The following is a 17,203-nucleotide window of genomic DNA, read 5'->3' as shown; positions in this document are numbered from 1 at the left end:
GGATGGTGCCGCTCTCTTTCCATCTTTGGAGGGTGAGACGTTTCCCTCTGATGGACACGGTATGAGGTCCTATTCCAAATCTGCCCAGTGTGACCATGCACAGGCCCCCTCCCCTCTGGAAGCCTTGTTCTCCTCATCTGGAAAATGGGTATTATAATGTGTCCATGTCAGTGGGATGTTACGAGGATTAAATTAGGTATTACAGGTAAACTGCTTAGTGCCTTGCCCGCTGTATCATAAGCCTCCAATAAATAAATAAAATGTTATTTTTCGTCGCCAAACTCCACCCTTTCACCTGCTCTTGACTCTGACTCCTTTTTCTTTCCTTCAGAGTTTTCCTTTCTCTCTCATCCTTCCTCTTTGATCTCTTTCCCTCTTTTCCCATAAAACCCTTCCAGCTTCAAAGATGCTTGGCTCTCCCCAGTTCTTAAAGTAAAAAATATCTTTACTTGGACTTGTTTTACTACCAACTGTCCAATTTCTCTCCTTCTCACATGAGTGATTCATGCCAGTGACATACGTCTCCTTACTCTACTCTTGAACCACCCGCTCCTTTCAGGATCCCTGGCAAACCCAGCTCCTGCCACATCCTGGGCTGAAACCACTCAAAAATTTGCCAGTGACTTGTCTCACCACGCCTGAAGCCCCTTTACCCAGCTTCATCCTTCTCAGCCCTTTAGAATTAAAAAAGTAATGATAAAAACAAACAATCAAACAAACAAAATGCTCAGGAATGCTCTCTTTTAAAAAAGTACTTTTTATTACTGCGATCCAGTTTTCTCCCAACTGGTATCTAAGACTTTGCATCTTTCCCAAGATGGGTGGGAGGAGGTTGCCACCCCTTTTAATCTCTAACCTCCTTGCATTTAGGGAGAGTAGACATTCCTCTTTGGAAATGGCTGTTCTTATCTGGATCGAGCCCTTCCTGTTTGCCTGGAGGCCAGAGGTGCCCTGAGGAGGCAGAGCCCCATCCTGGCGCCTCCTCAAGCCTTGGTCACTGGGGAGTAGTGTTGGAGCCTCCAGCTCCTCAAATCATTTTTCATGCCACATGTGCTACGCAGTAAACAGCTCTCCAGGACCCAAATAAAAAGGTCTTTATGGAGAGAACAAACATAAGTAAATGCCAGAATCCAATTTAAATGAATAAATAAACCCAGTCCCAAAGGCTGCAGGCCACAAGATTTTAGGGAGATGAGCCAAGCAAGTTGGTTTCTCGAGAGTCAGTTCTGAATGTGGAGGAGGAAAACGCATTCCAGGCCCCATCAGCAGCTTCCAGCGGCTCCAAATCCAAGGGTCTGAGCCCCCAGAAGTGAAACCAGACACTACCAGTTTTCCCAACCAACAACCAGCCTATCAGACGTTGCATTTACAAATAAAAGCAAGCTGAAACTCATGGAGACCCAGGAAAAGGGGACATCCTGATGTCCTGGGCCTGTGATGGAGATGGAGACCTGGGAGGTGAGGTGGGACTCCATGCAGGCTCTAGTGACCAGTGGGTCTTGCCATCTGAGCAGTGTTGGCTCATCTGTCCCCTGCCAGCACGGGGACCTAGCTGCTACCTGTAGCGGCCTCTGTCACTCCGTCTCTGGACAACCCCACCACTGCATCCCTTCTCTGATGATCTTTTCTTTGCTCCATTGTTTCATCTGACTTATAATGCTCACCCCAAGCGTCTGTCCCCTTGAAATGCCAGCCTCCCTCAGGGCTCCATGGCCCAGTGGCCTCAGCACTCTGCCCTCTCTTTCTGTGTCCTTTGGCTTCTGCTTCACTCTGGATGGACTGACTCTCTCTGTATTCCTGGTCTGAAATCCTGAGAATCAAGTTACAGGGACAGAATTTCACACGGGGCCATTTCATGGATTTCTGGTCCCTTCTCATGAAGCACTCGTCAGATCTTTCCCTTGGCAGGAGCCTGGCAAGGGGACATGGGTGTGGTGGACACCTTGACTGGATAGGCCAGCACAGTTTTCCTTCTTCAAGAGAGAAGCCAACACATCCAAGCACTCAATCCATCCACAGGTATCAAGCGTTTATGTGCCAGGCACGAGGCAGAGAAACAAGAGAGAAACATCCCCACAGCATCCCCACGTTGCAGGAGTGCTCCATTTGGAGAAACAGTCACAATCAGCTCCTGAGATGAGGCCCCAGGTACAGACATCGAGCCAGGGTGCTAGAAGCAAGGGGAGGGGGTGGCACCTGGTGCAGGGACTGAGTCCAAGGGCGGGTCAGACGGTGGCCAGACTAAGGTGTGGGGAAGAGGACAAGAGAGACCCACACCCGTAGGGTGGGCAGGATGTGTGGGGCATTGCTGTTCCATAAAACAGACGGACAGGAAGGGGCAGGAAGTGAGCTGAGAGGGGCTCTCAGTGCCATTTGAAGGACCTGGGTCAGCCTCTTGCAAGTGATAAGAGAGCCACCAAAGTATCCTAAGCAGAGGGTGTTCTGTCCATCCTGGCCTCTTACAGCAGTCACTCTGTGGAGCAGAGGGTGGATTTGAGAGCTTAGTGACAGGCACCACTGGCAGCCCCTCAGGCCTTCAGCTCCTCTTCTTCCTGCCCCCACCAGACTACATTTCCCAGCATTCCTTGCCTCTAGGTGGGTTCATGTGACTGGTTCTGGCCAATGGACCGTGGGTGAGAATGATGCAGCTACTTCTAGGCCTGGCCCCTGAGACCTCCCAGGAGAAGCTCCAAGCTCTTTCCTGTCTCCCAGCTGGGAACAGAAGATCCAGTGGAAGAGGCTGGGATGGAGCCACAATATGGAAGGAGTCTTGGGCCCTAGTAACCATATTGAAGACCATCATACACCTGCATGAATGGGAAACATTTTCCTTGTGTTAAGCTGCTTACATTTTGAGACTGTTACTAGAGCAGTGTGACTACAACAGCTGGTGTTGAGAGATGGTAGGCGCCTAAATCAGGGGGTAGAACAGGTTCAGGCTACACTCGGGCAGTGTGATAATTACCACTCGGCGATCAGTTAGAGGCAGGACATGGCGGAGAAGAAGGCACATCCAGCATGAGGCCTGTGGACTGAGACGAAAGGTTTGAGAAGGAAGGTGATGTGTCCATGTTCAGACTCCAGGAGCCAGTGACCCCAGGGGAGATGTCTAGGAAACCAAGACTTGGGTGAGAAGTCGGCTCCAAACATCCACCTAGATGGGACCTTGAGCCAAGAGAGTAGATGGAATTCCAAAGGGGGAGAAAGGGGAAGTAAACAGAGAAGTGAGGTTAGACTTGGGGTCCACCCATATTTAAGGGGTCTTTGGGGTAGGAGGATCCCGCAGGGGAGATGAAGTAGGACCAGTCAGCTAAGTAGGAGGGTGACTGGGAGCAGTGACTGTCATTGAAAAAAGAGAAGACAGGCCCTTCCAGTCCCCAGTGCTCTGCAGTAAGTAACCCCAAATTTAACAATGGCAACATTTATTTCAGTAGGGCCTGGTGGGGACAGCTCCCCTCTGCTCCACTTGGCATCAGCCAAAGTAGCCCTGCTGCTAAGGGCTGGAACCATGTGAAGTCTCAAGAGTCAGCTGAAGCTCAGACCGAACGGACAGCAAGTACCCTGGGAATGGCAGAAGCACAGGAGGACAAAGGCTACTGGAAGTGGACGTCACTCCACCCTTATCCATTGGCCACGCCCCTCAGTGGGGAAGGGAAAGGACCACCCACTCTCGTGTAGTCACAGCAAGGGGTGTGGGCGTGTAACTCAGATCCACAGATGTAGCTGTGTGACCAGAGTGACAAAAGCACCCTGTTTCCTTCAAAAAACACTGTATTGTTTCTGCACAACGGCAAGACTGGCGAGAAGTCAACCAGCAACTCTCCAGATCCCAGCTGGGTGAGGATCCATGACAGGCATTTAAGTTAGAAAGGCAGGAAGAACAGTGAGCTGTGATCCGATCTACATAGGGGGATTGCAGGCGGGAATTATTTTCTCCCACCTGCTCAAAAACAAAAACAAAACAAATTACAGGGAATACTACAGACCAAAAAAACCCCACACAGAGCCTTAATCTCTACAAGCCTATATCCTTAAGAGGTGAAGTTGATCTTTGGCAAAAACTCCATCTTGCCACACCAACTAGAAGAACATGAGTTAAAAATTGATGTTTTCAGCTGAAGCAAAATTTGGAAGAAAGAAACAGTCTAGAATTATTCACTCATCTCTTGCCTGGGGTCACCTTTCCTGACGTCAGTGCCTGTGACAGCTGAGGTCTGGTAGGCTTCTGCTGGCCTTGCTGTGCTGCAGACACAATATGGCATTTCTTGAAGGAAATGGGGCATCTTTGCTGGGCTGGCCTGTTGGTCACACCTCTGGTTTGACCTGCTGTCTGGCTGTTCAGTGGGTGGTGAGAGTAGCAGCTGCTGGCATCAGGAGGGGATCCAAATAATGACATCTGTGTCTCTGCCCCAGACGTCCAGCCCCCACACTGGGCTCTTGTGCGAGAGACTTGGAGCAAAACTGAAGGCAGGGTCCCAGGCCCCAAGGGCTCTCTGAAATCCTCAGACTATTTCTCAAACACTGGGGGATTGGTTAAAATCCAAAGTCAGTTTTTCCAAGTCATGCTTTTTTCCCCTCGATTTAACCCTGTATGTAGCTCTGTGGCAATGTAAGCTGTATGTGGGCATGAATGTATACGTGTGTGTGTATACATGTGCAAGCACCTGTGCACATGTGCTTGTTTGTAAGCGTGTTTGCACATGCATGTTAGAGGGGAAGAATACAGAGAATAGGAACTTGGGAACAAGTATAGAAGAATTACAAGCAATAAATTCATCTCAATTTCTGTCACCCACTGGTGCTCAACAAAGATAAGTTGGAAAAATTTTTAAAAGTTGACACTTGGGCCGGCCCGTGGCTCACTCGGGAGAGTGCGGTGCTGATAACACCAAGGCCACGGGTTCGGATCCCATATAGGGATGACCGGTTTGCTCACTGGGTGAGCATGTTGCTGACAACGCCAAGTCAAGGGTTAAGATCCCCTTACCGGTCATCTTTTTAAAAAATAAAAAATAAAAATAAAAAAAAGTTGACACTCTGTCATTCTATAATGAAGAGGAGTGTTATGGGCTGCAGTAGTGTCCCCTCACCCAAATTCATACGTTGAAGTCCTAACCTCAGTACCTCAGAATATGACCTTATCTGGAAATAAGGTGGTTGCAGATGTAATTAGTTAAGATTAGGTCATACTGGAGTTGGGGATCCCCTAATTTAGTATGACTGGTGTCCTTATGAAAGGGGGAAATTGGGACACAGCCACACACACAGGGAGACCTCCATGTGAAGACTGAAGTTTTACTGCCATGAGCCATGGAAGTACCAAAAGCTGGAGCGAGGCCTGGATCAGATCCTTTTCTAGCACCTTCAGCAGATGTGTGGCCCTGCTGACACCTTGCTCTCAGCCGTGTAGCCTCCAGAAGTGAGACAATACATTTCCGTGGTTGAAGCCCCCTAGTCTGTGGTGCGTAGTTAACGGCAGACCCGGGAAACTCACATAGGAATTATGATGTTATTGATTTCTGATGGCAAATCTTTAAAAAGGCATTCCTTTTTGGTTCCTTGGGATGCATTTTATGCTTTCTTCTAAGACACACTCTCCTATTGTTTTTATTTGTAAATTTGTCAGGTAGATGTAAACTGATAGACAGATGAATCTGCATTTCCTCTCCACACACTGTTGTTTTGTTTTTTGTTTTTGGCAGCTGGCCGGTACAAGGATGGAACTGGTACAAGAATGGGACCGCTACAAGGTTGGACCTTGGTATTATCAGCACCATGCTCTAAACAATGAGCTACCGTCCAGCCCCTGCACACTGGAACAATACTGTTCCTTCATTCTTTTTTCCAAGGAACAAGTAAAATTTTCTTTACTCTGTTTCAAACTGTGTGTTTCATCCACATTCACCTCATTGTTTCCTTTACCACTTTTTAAACAAATATAACACCTCCACCCTGTCCTCAACCCTACCAAGTGGGGTGTGAGGTGGTATATCTTGATGGTCCCTAGCTTTACAATCTCTGCTCCCCAATTTATTAGCTTTAAGACGTCAGGTGAGTCACTAAACTTCTAGGAGCCTCAGTATCATCAGCTTTAAAGTTGGGACAATAATATCTTGTGAGACCTAAATAAGGTAATACACAGAATGCATAACCCAATATTATTTGCAGTATTATTACAGAGGGTTGAGTTTACTAAGATGCATTGAATTTACTCATTCATTTGGTAAACACCATCAAGGACTTCCTACCTGTCATGCAGTGTCCTGGGTATTAGACACAAATGTCAATCATAATAGTCCCTGCCCATGAGGACTTCACAGTCCTGTTGCTAGGTCAGCACTATAAATAAATAGAATGTGATTAGGGCTTTGGGAATTATATTACACATAGGCGTTTCAACTATTCACAACAGAAAGCCAGCTCAAATCAACTAAAGCAGAAAAGGAAACTTACTGGCTCACTTAACTGAAAATTCCAAGGGCAGGTGGCTTCAGGCATGGCTGGATATGGGTGCTCAAACAATGGATCAGAAATTGACCCCTCTCCATCTCTCTGCTCTGCTTTATCCTACGTTGGCATCCATCTTAGTCATGTGACACGAGGGCCACCAGCAGTTCCCAGCTTACTTTGCATTTATTTAGGAACCCAGTAGTAAAATCTTTTGCCCAAAAATACCAACCAGCACCCTGTGGAAGGCTTTCCTTGGCTTGGCTTTAATCATACCCTGGTCTAGTGACCACATGTCTAAATCTGTTTTGTGTTGCTATGACAGGATACTGCAGACTGGATAATTTTTTAATGAACAGCATTTATTTTTCAGTTCTGGAGGTGGGGAAGTCCAAGGCTGAGGGGCTGTATCTGGTGAGGGTCTTCTTGCTGCATCATCCCATGGTGGAAGGTGAAGGGACAAGAGAGCGTGAGAGAGCAAGAAAGCAAGAGGAGGCCAAACTCACTTCTATAACAAGCCCACTCTTGCGATAATGGCATTAATCCTTTCATGAGGAAAGAGCTCTCATGGTCTAATCACCTCTTAATGGTCTGACCTCTTAATGCCATTACAATGGCAATTAGATTGCAACATGAGATTTTGAGGAGACATTCAAACCACACACCTGATTATAATGGCCATGCATTAGAAATATACTGAATGGCCAGGTCCAGCTCATGGGCCCATTCCTGATGCCAGGAGGAAGGAGCCAGCCCCTCTCAAGCCAAATGGATCAAATGTGGAAGAGAACCGATTCCCCCCCCAAAATGAAAATTGGGAATAGAAAACAAATGTTGAGTGGGCAGAAACAATAGAGGTCTCTTACAGAAACAGAGGCAGAGCAAGTGCTCTGTCTAACAGAAGAGTAAGGGTGTGAGGGGAAGGTTTAAGGAGAGGAAGTTAAACTGTGTCAGAGTTCTCTAGGAATAAAATCAGAATCTAGGAGGAGCGATGCTAGCAGAGGAAATGTTTTATAAAAAATACTTAGACATGTTCCCTAGAGGACAAATCATTCTGTAAGGTTGGGGTGGAGTTAATCTAACAGGGAACTTCACTTACCTGCTTGCAGGTGAGAGAACAGACTGACTTCCACGGTTTTATTTCTTAGATTGTATGTTTCAGTTCTAGAATTTCTATTTTGTTATAGTTTCTATTCTCTGCTGAGAGTTCCCATCTTTGTATTCATTGTGAGCATATTTTCCTTTACACCACTGAATGTAATAATAGCTGCTTTAAGATCCTCAACTGATAATTCCAAAATCTGGGTCATCTCAAAGTTGGTCTCCACTGGCTGTCTTTTTTCTTGGAGATAGGTTTCTCTTTTTTTTTTTTTTTGTATGTGAAGTAATTATTATTATTTTTTAATAAGCACATTCTAAGATGTTGGGGGGAGAGGGAGGGGAGAAAGAGGAGTAGGTCTGGCCCATGGCTGGCTCCTTTGCTAGCCTGATTGCAGTGGGGGTGGGGGGCAGGGCCAAGGCCCTTGGCCCACTTCAGGGGCCCCCCCAGGGGCTTCCACTTCCCTGGTTCATCTCTCCAGCCTGGTCATGGTCAGCCATGGGCAAGGCCCTGTGAAATACTTTCGGATGGCATCTTGGGCATTATGAAAGTTATGTTGTGAAAACTTTGCACTCTTGTATTTCTCCAAAGTTTCTTCTTGTTGTGCTGCTGTTAAATGGAAATTGAGTTGCTTGGGTTGAACCTTCAAACTCTGTCTCTCGGAGGTTTTAGTTAGGTGGAGGTAACATGGAGCTGGTGACAGGAAAGGCACATGTCATTGTCATTTTCTTTCCCTGACCTACTGCTTTCCTGCTGAGAGAAAGCATGCCCAGAAGAGGGAGTTTCTCTTGGGATATAGACCCACTTATCCTGCGGTGCTCTGATGTCAAGGACACTCGGTTAATGGCTACAGAGATTGATCTCTGTGGTCTCAGAAGCTGTCTAGGATGTGGTAATTTTAGTTTCTAGCATCCCACAGGGCAATAAGATTGGTCTTAGCTCTCATTAGCAAGCTTTGTGCTTTACAGCAGTGAGGAGGAGCTATGAAAATTTAATGAAAGCAGAGTGTAAATTGGTATAACCATTTGAAAAGCACTTGGCAACATCTAGCAAAGCACTCTGTAACCATGCAGTCCCACTCCTAAATACGTTCCCTGGACCAGTGTTTCTCAAGCTTTTCAGATCATGACCCACAGAAAGAAACAATCTATGTCTCAATCCAGATGCATGCGTGCATGTGCACACACACACACACATATCTGTGAAACAAAAGTCTCATGAACTAGTACTTATTCTTACTGTGTGTGATGCACTCTAATACTTTAATTTCTTTTAATGCTGGTCATGGCTTGCAAAATTGATTTCAATACTTAGCAATGGTCATGACCCTCATTTTGAAAAAATACCACCTTAAAGAAGCAGGGAGACATGGACAACAGTATTCTTAGCAGCATTGTTCGTAACAGAAAAAAACCAATACAGGAAACAACCTAAGTGCCCATCGGCAGGAGTGCAGATAAATAAATTGTAGTGTATTCATACAAGAGGATATTATACAATAGTGAAAGTGGATAGACCAGTGAACGTGTATCAATGTGGATGAATTTAGAAATTATAATATTGAGTGAAAGAAGCAAGTTGTAGAAGAATAAATACAGTAAGATACCATCTATCTACAGCTTAAAAACATATAATAGTTTTAGGGAGATTTTCATACCTATTAAAGAAATGCATAGGAATAATTAATACCGAATTCAGTACCTGTGTGATTGCAGTGGGACACCAGGGTTTCAGTTGTTTTATTTGGTGATGATTTCCTTCTTAACCCATTCAAGGGTATGTGGCCTTTTGATATCTTAGTCTCTAAATCTTTTTGATCACCTGAAGTTCTTATTTTTTAAAAAAAGAAATCCTGATGAAAGATAACAAGATTGAAAAGCTGGTGCCCACTTTTAAAAATAATATTCCAGCTGCCAATATGCCATTTTGCCTGTGGTTGGAGTCGTTCCTGCTACATTCCTGCCCTTATTAACTAAGAATTTGCTCAAACCCTTTGTAAAATTTTAAATTACAAATGTACACAGGAACCAGAGAGCACAGCCGCCACTACCCCATGTTCTACATTAGCACGTATTAATTTATAAGGAAAAATCTGTAGCACACCCGTTGGCCCTGGGCCCAAAACTAAGAAAGATTGCTCAGAAACATGCACTCTTTAGTGCTTTTATATATTTAATGGTCTCAGCATTGAAGAAAGGAGTGGGGGGGGGCACTAAACTATTTACTATGACTCTGCCCCCAGCCTTTTTCCCTCCAACAAATTCTTTCCAGTTCTCTTTTTAAAAGGTTCATGGTGAACCAATGAATAAAGACATAGCAGGCTGGCCTTTAAAAACAACAAAACTAGACTACTGTGGAATAAATTATTGACTAAGCAGCTAAGGCACCTGAGGGAGGGGAGAGAAAGAATGTGTGTATATAATTGGGTCTCGTTGGAGAGCAAATTAAGGTGGTACGTGTCTTGTTACTTAATGACCCAGCTTAGGAAGGTTCTGGGACGTTTCCAAGAACGGAAAACGAGGCTCCATTAATGTGCATAAGAAAAACTTAGGTCAGAGGAGGGTGCAGACAATCTTCAGCGGAGTGGATTTTAACATCTAGCTGTGAAACTGGCACCATTCTCACTCCTGCCCTCTGCTCTCACCTTTACCTGGCCTTCTTGTGGCCACAGTTTCCCTATGAAACTGCTTGATCTCATTAGAACACACCTCTGAGTGCCGGCCCTCTATCCTGCCTTTATTCCCAAATTTGGGAGAAGGGTAGCAATACCCTTCTCATTTGACTGGAAATCCGAATTTGCGATCTGGTCTTCCAGGCATTAGCATCTTGGGATTCTCAACTCTCCAAGGCCTTGTCTTTGTATCTTCACCAGCACAGAACCTGAGAGCCCACGTTCCCTTCCCAAGTGGCTGGGAACAACATAGGCAAACATTATGGGACTGTTCCATCGGCTGCAGGTATGAAAGCTCTGCCCCCATCATGGGCAGAAATGGGGGCCCCGACTTCCATAGAGGAAGGAGGCATGAGAGGTGGGGGTTCCCCCAGAGGAAGGAGGAGGCTGGAAGTACAGAACGTGGAAATGACTGAGAGAGGAGAAAGCCTTTCCCGGGTGGCAGGCCAGCCCTGGCAGTATAACCTTGGCCAAATCTAAATTGGGGCATTCACTGAACACTCCTAGCCTTGATCTCCCTTATCTGGGTAATGGGCAATGGTAGCACCTGTCTCACAGAGCTGGAAGAGGACTAAGTGAGCACTCCCACAGAAAGCCCTTGCAGAGCATCTGCTATACTAAGTGCCCATAAGTGCGTGCTTTGGCATTGCTGCAAGATAGCAGCGGGGAAACACAGCTGGGGAGGGGGTGGCCAGCGCGTGACTGGCATGTAGTGGACAATCACACCCATGCTGTGGTTGGTTGAAGGAGAACGCCATGGTTCTCTGCATCTCCTTTTCTCCTGGCACAGATCAGCACTGAGCAAATGCTCAATCCACTCACTTTAGGCTCATTCCAGAGTTTACCTCCCAAGAAAATTCAACTCCCTAAACAATAGCATAAAACGAACTTCTAGATCTTTCTTTCTGTACATCCTTCATCTCTAGAATGGACTTATGAATGCAACTTGTTTCTATTTTCCTCTACTTAGCGGCCCATTTCTCTAACTCTTTCTCTGTGGACTCGCAGAATCCAGGTACTGAATTACTGGTGCATTGAATGGAAGGTGGGGGGCAGGGGGAAGAGGAAGGTGGGTGGGGACAAAGGTCAAAGGGAGGTACCATTTATCACCCACTAGAGTGATTAAAGTTAAAAAGACTGATAATAGGAAGTATTGGTGAGAACATGAGCAACAGGAACTCTTATTCATTGCTGGTTGGGATGTAGGTACTTATCCAAAAGAAATGAAAACACATCTCACAAAGGCTTATACCTTTATTCTTAATAGCTCCACACTGGAAACATCCCAAATCTCCATCAGTAGGGACATATGTATACTAGAAAAGTATTTGCTGTTTATCTGAAATTCAAATGTAACTGACAGCCCTATTATCTGGCGATCCTGCTTCCTAGGAGCCCGCAGAACAGCTGCCAGGAGGTGGTGGTGGTGGAAGTGGAGCTCAGCAACATATTAAACATAAATAAATAGTAATAAACACAAAATAAACAGTGATAAAAACATAACTACTGTTTTTTGAGCACTTACAATGTGCAGTTTGGTGTAGAAACTGGGGCTACTGAGGTTGGAATCCTGGCTCTGCTACTTTCAAGCTGTGTGATCTTTTTGTGCCTTTGTCTCCTCATCTGTAAAATGGGTATTATAATAATAGTATCCACCTCATAGGACTGTTACAAGGATTAGATGAGTTGATAGCACTTGGAATAGTCTCTGACACATAAAAGGTGCTCAAAAAGTTTAGCTAATATTATTATTAGTAGTAGGTCCATATTACCCAAAGAAAACAGGTATAAATTAAAAAGCTGTGCTTCGAGTGAATCCACTTAAACCAGGGACCAGTTTAATAGAGAATAATTGGAGAGGAAGGTTTTGCCTGGAACTTTATGTTGAAAATGTAAAAAGCTGATAAATGTTTATCAAATTATATTTGGAATAATGCACTGTCTTAAAATTAGCAAAGAATAACAAGGTTTCGGGGAGTATAATTTTTATGACAAAATCGTGCAGTGCCATAATAGAATGTCCTTCCCTTCAGTGATTTTCACAGAAAGACCACAAAGCAGATCCCTTTCAGGGAAGTGTCCAGGATGACATCAGTGTCCCCAGAGCCATTCCAGAGGCATTGCCAAGGCCCCCACCACAGCAGCATCCTCGTCGATTTTCTCTTCTTCGATCACCACCCAGTCTCTCTGACACGTCCTCCTTTGCCAGTGGCTTGGCGTGGGATCGGGCCATCTTGCAACATTGCTTTCACTAACTTCCTGAAATCCTACATTTTGGTCCAGATTTGCCATATCACTTTGCAGTCTTTTGTTGTTGTTGTCGCTTTACATGGTTTCTGCATTGCGTGGTTGCCTGTTGGAAACACGGGCAAGAAAGTGACTGTAAGATGCACGGACAAAGAATAACAGGACAACATAGAATGACCGTATGACCTGGCTCCTCCACTCTTAGGTATATGCCTGAGAGAATTGACAAAGGGACCCAAACAAGTAAAAGTACATTCATGTTCACAGCAGTGCTATTCACAGTGGCCAAAACATGGAAACATGGCTCAACTGTCCACCAGCAGATGAATGGATAAACAAAGTGTGGTGTATCCCTACGACGGAGTATTATTCAGCTATAAAAAGGAATGAAATACTGACACACACTACAGCCTGGATGAACCTTGAAAATGTCATGCTGAGTGAAAGAAGCCAGGCACGAAAGGACAAATATTGTATGATTCCATTCATATGAAATACCCAGAAAAGGCAAAGCCATAGAGACAGAAAGCAGATTAGTGGCTGCCAGGGGCTGGGGGGAGGGGAGAGTGGAGAGTGACTGCTGATGGGTTCAAGGTTTCCCTGGGAGTGATAAATGTGTTCTGGAACTACACAGAGGTAGTGTTTGTACAACCCTGTGATTGTACTAAATGCTACTGAATTGTTCCCTTTTAAATGGTTAATTTTATGTTATGTGAATTTCACCTCAATTAAAAAAAAAAAAAGAATAACAGGATAGCCAACTGGGGACTAATTGACAAGGGGTCAGTCCGTTAGTGAATGTGCTCTTGCGATGATAACTTTTGCATCCCAACTCAGAACAGTGGGGACAGGCAATAAAAGCTCAGTAAGGAGGACCCCTCTCCTTCACATTAGCCCCTGGGATCTTCTCCTTCAAGTCTGGCTCCTGATGGACCACAAGATAGAATCCAGAGTCCAGGAAGGGTGTTGCTATGGGTCAGATGTGTCCCCCAAATGTTTATGTATTGGAAAGTTGGTAAGAGGGAAAGAAATCTGATAATGGGATTTGAAAGGTGGGGCCGTTAAAAAGTGATTAGATCAAGAGGACTGTGCCCTCGTGAATGGATTGATCCATCCATGGAGTAATGGGCATGGTCATGATGGCTTTGTAAGGAGAGCAAGTGAGAAGGTTAGCTTTCTCTTGCTCAGCCCATTCCCGCCATGTGATGACCTGAGTGGCTGTACAGTCACCCCACCAGGAAAAAGGCCCTCATCAGATGTGTTCCTTGGACTTTGGACTTCCCAGACTCCAAAACTGTAGGAAATAAATTTCATTTCTTTATAAATTACCCAGTGTCAAGTATTCTGTTGTAAGCAACAGAAATGGACTAACACAGGTGTGGACTCGAGAGGCCAAGCTCTAGCCCAGAATCCATGGGCCTGGGTTTGGACTGTGGCCCTTGGATGGGACCCAGCCTCTGTGTTGCTTCATGTCCCTGGCGGTCACCATGAGTTCAGGTGGGTGTAGAGGGGCCCAGGGTGGGAACTGCCGACCTTGCTCAGTCCCTGAGGGAGGACAGGCAGCTGGCAACACCTGATCTCCTGTGTGGGAGCCCCTGCCCTGCACATCTTCCAGCCCTCACCCAAAAAAGCCCAAGTGTGCAAGCAATCACAGGAGAGCAAAAAGACATCCACTCCCTCCCCGCCCCAACTAAGAAAGGAAGCAATTAGGGAGGCAGCTGCCAATGGAATTGGTAGAGGAAGCCCAGGACTTGGGAGAGGCAGATGCCAAAGATGACAGGAGGGACGTTGAGGCTGCAGGTTGTCCTTCGAAGCTGACATTGTGGGGTCTGGCCTGCAGGAACAAGGCTTGATCCCTTGCAGAGGGGTTCGTATCCTGGAGTCTGAGAACTCAGGTGGGGGGAAACTCTATATCTTCATTTTTACTGGCCTCTAATGCATTCCCTTCTGTTACAAACATAAGCAACAAACTACAGATATTCACAGAAACTGGGACTTCATTCTGAGTAAAAATTAGAGATATTTGCATGTTACGTTACAGCTGGTGCAAACATCTCAAAATATCATTTTCACTTGCTGCTACTTCAAAGTTGCAGAAGTTCCAGGCCTGTGGCTAGACTGTGTTTGATATCATAAGTCTGTTTAACATCGTGACAACTATTTTAGTACAATTGGTTATCCTTGCAAACCTATGTATTTTGTGCTATGCATTTAAAAATGTTACTCTGAGGAGGGGTCCACGGGTTTCATGTAGCTGTCAAAAGGGTTGGTGGCACAAATAAGGACAATCCACCCCTACAGCCACCTTAAGCCATTGTGGAGTGAATATTTTTGAAGTTTTGTATTGGGTTTTGCTTGGCGTGAACAAGGTATGTGGGGAACAGACAGGAGGCAGGAGGGAGACTCCCGGACCCCACCCAGACCAGAAGAAATGGAATCTCTGGGTGTGCTCCCTCTGCACCAGCCACACTGGTTGCCTTGCTGATCCTGAACACAGCAAGCTCCTCCTGCCCCAGGACCTGTGCACTTGCTGTTCCCTCTGCTTGGAAAGTTCTTTTCCCAGATATGTGCATGGCTTGCTCCCTCTGTGCTCAACTGTCACCTCCTGGGAGAAGCCATCACCAGCCCCCTGTCTCACATATGCCCTGTCCTCTTCACTCACTAACCCATTGTGCAATCTTTCCTCGCTCCACCAGAACATTCAACACACCTGAAACTACATTTTCTTTTCTCTTGTTTTTGGCAGCTGGCTGGTACAGAGATCGAACCCAGGAATTACACTTTCTAGTTCTTGGTTGATTGCCTATTGTCTGTCTTCCCAGATGGACTGCTAACTGCAGGAGGGTGAGAATTTTGCTTTTTCCATCCCCCAGAACAATGTCTGAAACACAGTAGGTCCTCGTGAAATACAGCATGAAGAAATAAATGAACTGACACATTCGGCATTTAAAATCACTTGGATAGATGGACATTGTCTCTTTTGCCTTGAGCTGATCTAGTATCCAAGAACCCTTTCTTTTTCTGTTCTGACATTTCTCCTATACTTAAATTTTTTATTGAAGTAAAATTCACATAACATAAAACTAACCATTTTAAAGTGAACAATTTATAGTACATTAGAATGAGCATTTAGTACATTCACAATGTGTGTAATCACCACCTCTATCTAGTTCCGAAACTTTCTCATCACCCCAAAGAAAACCCCAAACCCATGAAGCAGTCGCTCTCCCTTCCCCATCCCTGCCCTGGTAACCTCCCATCTGCCTTCTTTCTCTATGGATTTACCTATTCTGGATATTTCCTGTAAATGGAATCATACAATATTTGCTCTTCTGTGTCTGGATTCTTTCCCTTAGCATAATGTTTCCAAGGCTCATCCATGTTGTAGCCTGTGTCAGAACTTTATTCTTTTTCATAGTGAATCATATTCCATTGTATGGATAGACCACAGTATTGTTTATCCATTCATCCATTGATGGAGATTTGGGCTGTTTTAGTATCCAAGGATCTTAAAGGAAAAAAAAATCAGATATTTAATTTACAAGCCCAGAAATGCCAAGGGTACAGTCCTTCTGGAACATTCATCCAATTGTAACTGAGATCAAGGTGGTATTAGCTCAACTTCTTGTATTAGACAACAGCCTCAAGGTATCAGGGTGAAACACGATCAGAAAGTTGGACCAGCAAATGATACTCACTGTGGGACACATCCTTCGCTAACTAGGGTGCCAACGACTTCTCAAAGTGATTTGTCCTGTTGGAAAGGGTGCCTTCCGTCAGAGACTGCAGGGAGAATGGGCTGCAGACATATCAATTACATGACTTCTCAACTTGTGACCTCAGTCATAACTCACCCTGGGTGTCAGCTCCACGCCCTTGCCTCTGCTCTGACCTGACTCCCGAGAGCCGGCTCTGTTTCCGAGCACAGTCATCAGGTGGCCGGGGACCTGGCAGCCTCTCTGCTGTCAACATCTCCTTATGCTCCTCAACATCTTCCCACCCCAAATGAATTCAGGTCACAGCACCACAACTACTGACGGCCCAGGCTGGAGAATTGCAGCTATTCTTTCCTCTCTCTTTCCTCCTTTCCTTATCCTTGCGGGGTTGGTCTTTGAGTTTTGGGAAGAAGGCAGAATCGACATCCTCGAATCTACTCTTTCTTTCCTGTTCCCACCTTTTCTGTGGGGCCAGCCCTTCACTATTCCTCACCTGGACTATTTTCGAAATATCTGAACTATGTCTCACATTTTGGACAAATTTATCCTCTCTACTGCAAATGGAATAGTTTGAACTTGGGCATACTTTTTTTTTTTTTTTAACCAACTTTTACTAACATTTTATTTTATGAAATAAAAATATCACTAAAAGAGCAGCACATCAGTATCTGCAATCACCACCACTTAATGAAAAGAAATGATACCAAACAATTGAATTTTAACCTCCCAAACGAATACAATTAATTCTAGCAAAACCTCACGACTTCCTTCTGGGTCACTCCACCTGGGACTGGACAACCTTTGTCGGGTACAGGCACTGAGGAACAGGTGGGCATATGGAGCCACTGGCCCGTGGAATAAAATCCAAACTCTAGCATAACTCACAAGACCACGGCCTCTGTGAGAAGAGATGAAAAATCAGAGGATAAGACAAATCAACCAAGGCAACAAAAGAAAAAGGGAGCTGGATCAGAGAAGGGGAAGTCTTAAGGAAACTAAGTCTAGGATCATTATTTAAAACAG

This window comes from Cynocephalus volans, chromosome 2 (genome assembly GCF_027409185.1).
Source record: "Cynocephalus volans isolate mCynVol1 chromosome 2, mCynVol1.pri, whole genome shotgun sequence".
NCBI lineage: Eukaryota > Metazoa > Chordata > Mammalia > Dermoptera > Cynocephalidae > Cynocephalus > Cynocephalus volans.
The sequence above is the reverse complement of the archived record's forward strand: the minus strand, read 5'-3'. Positions refer to the sequence as shown.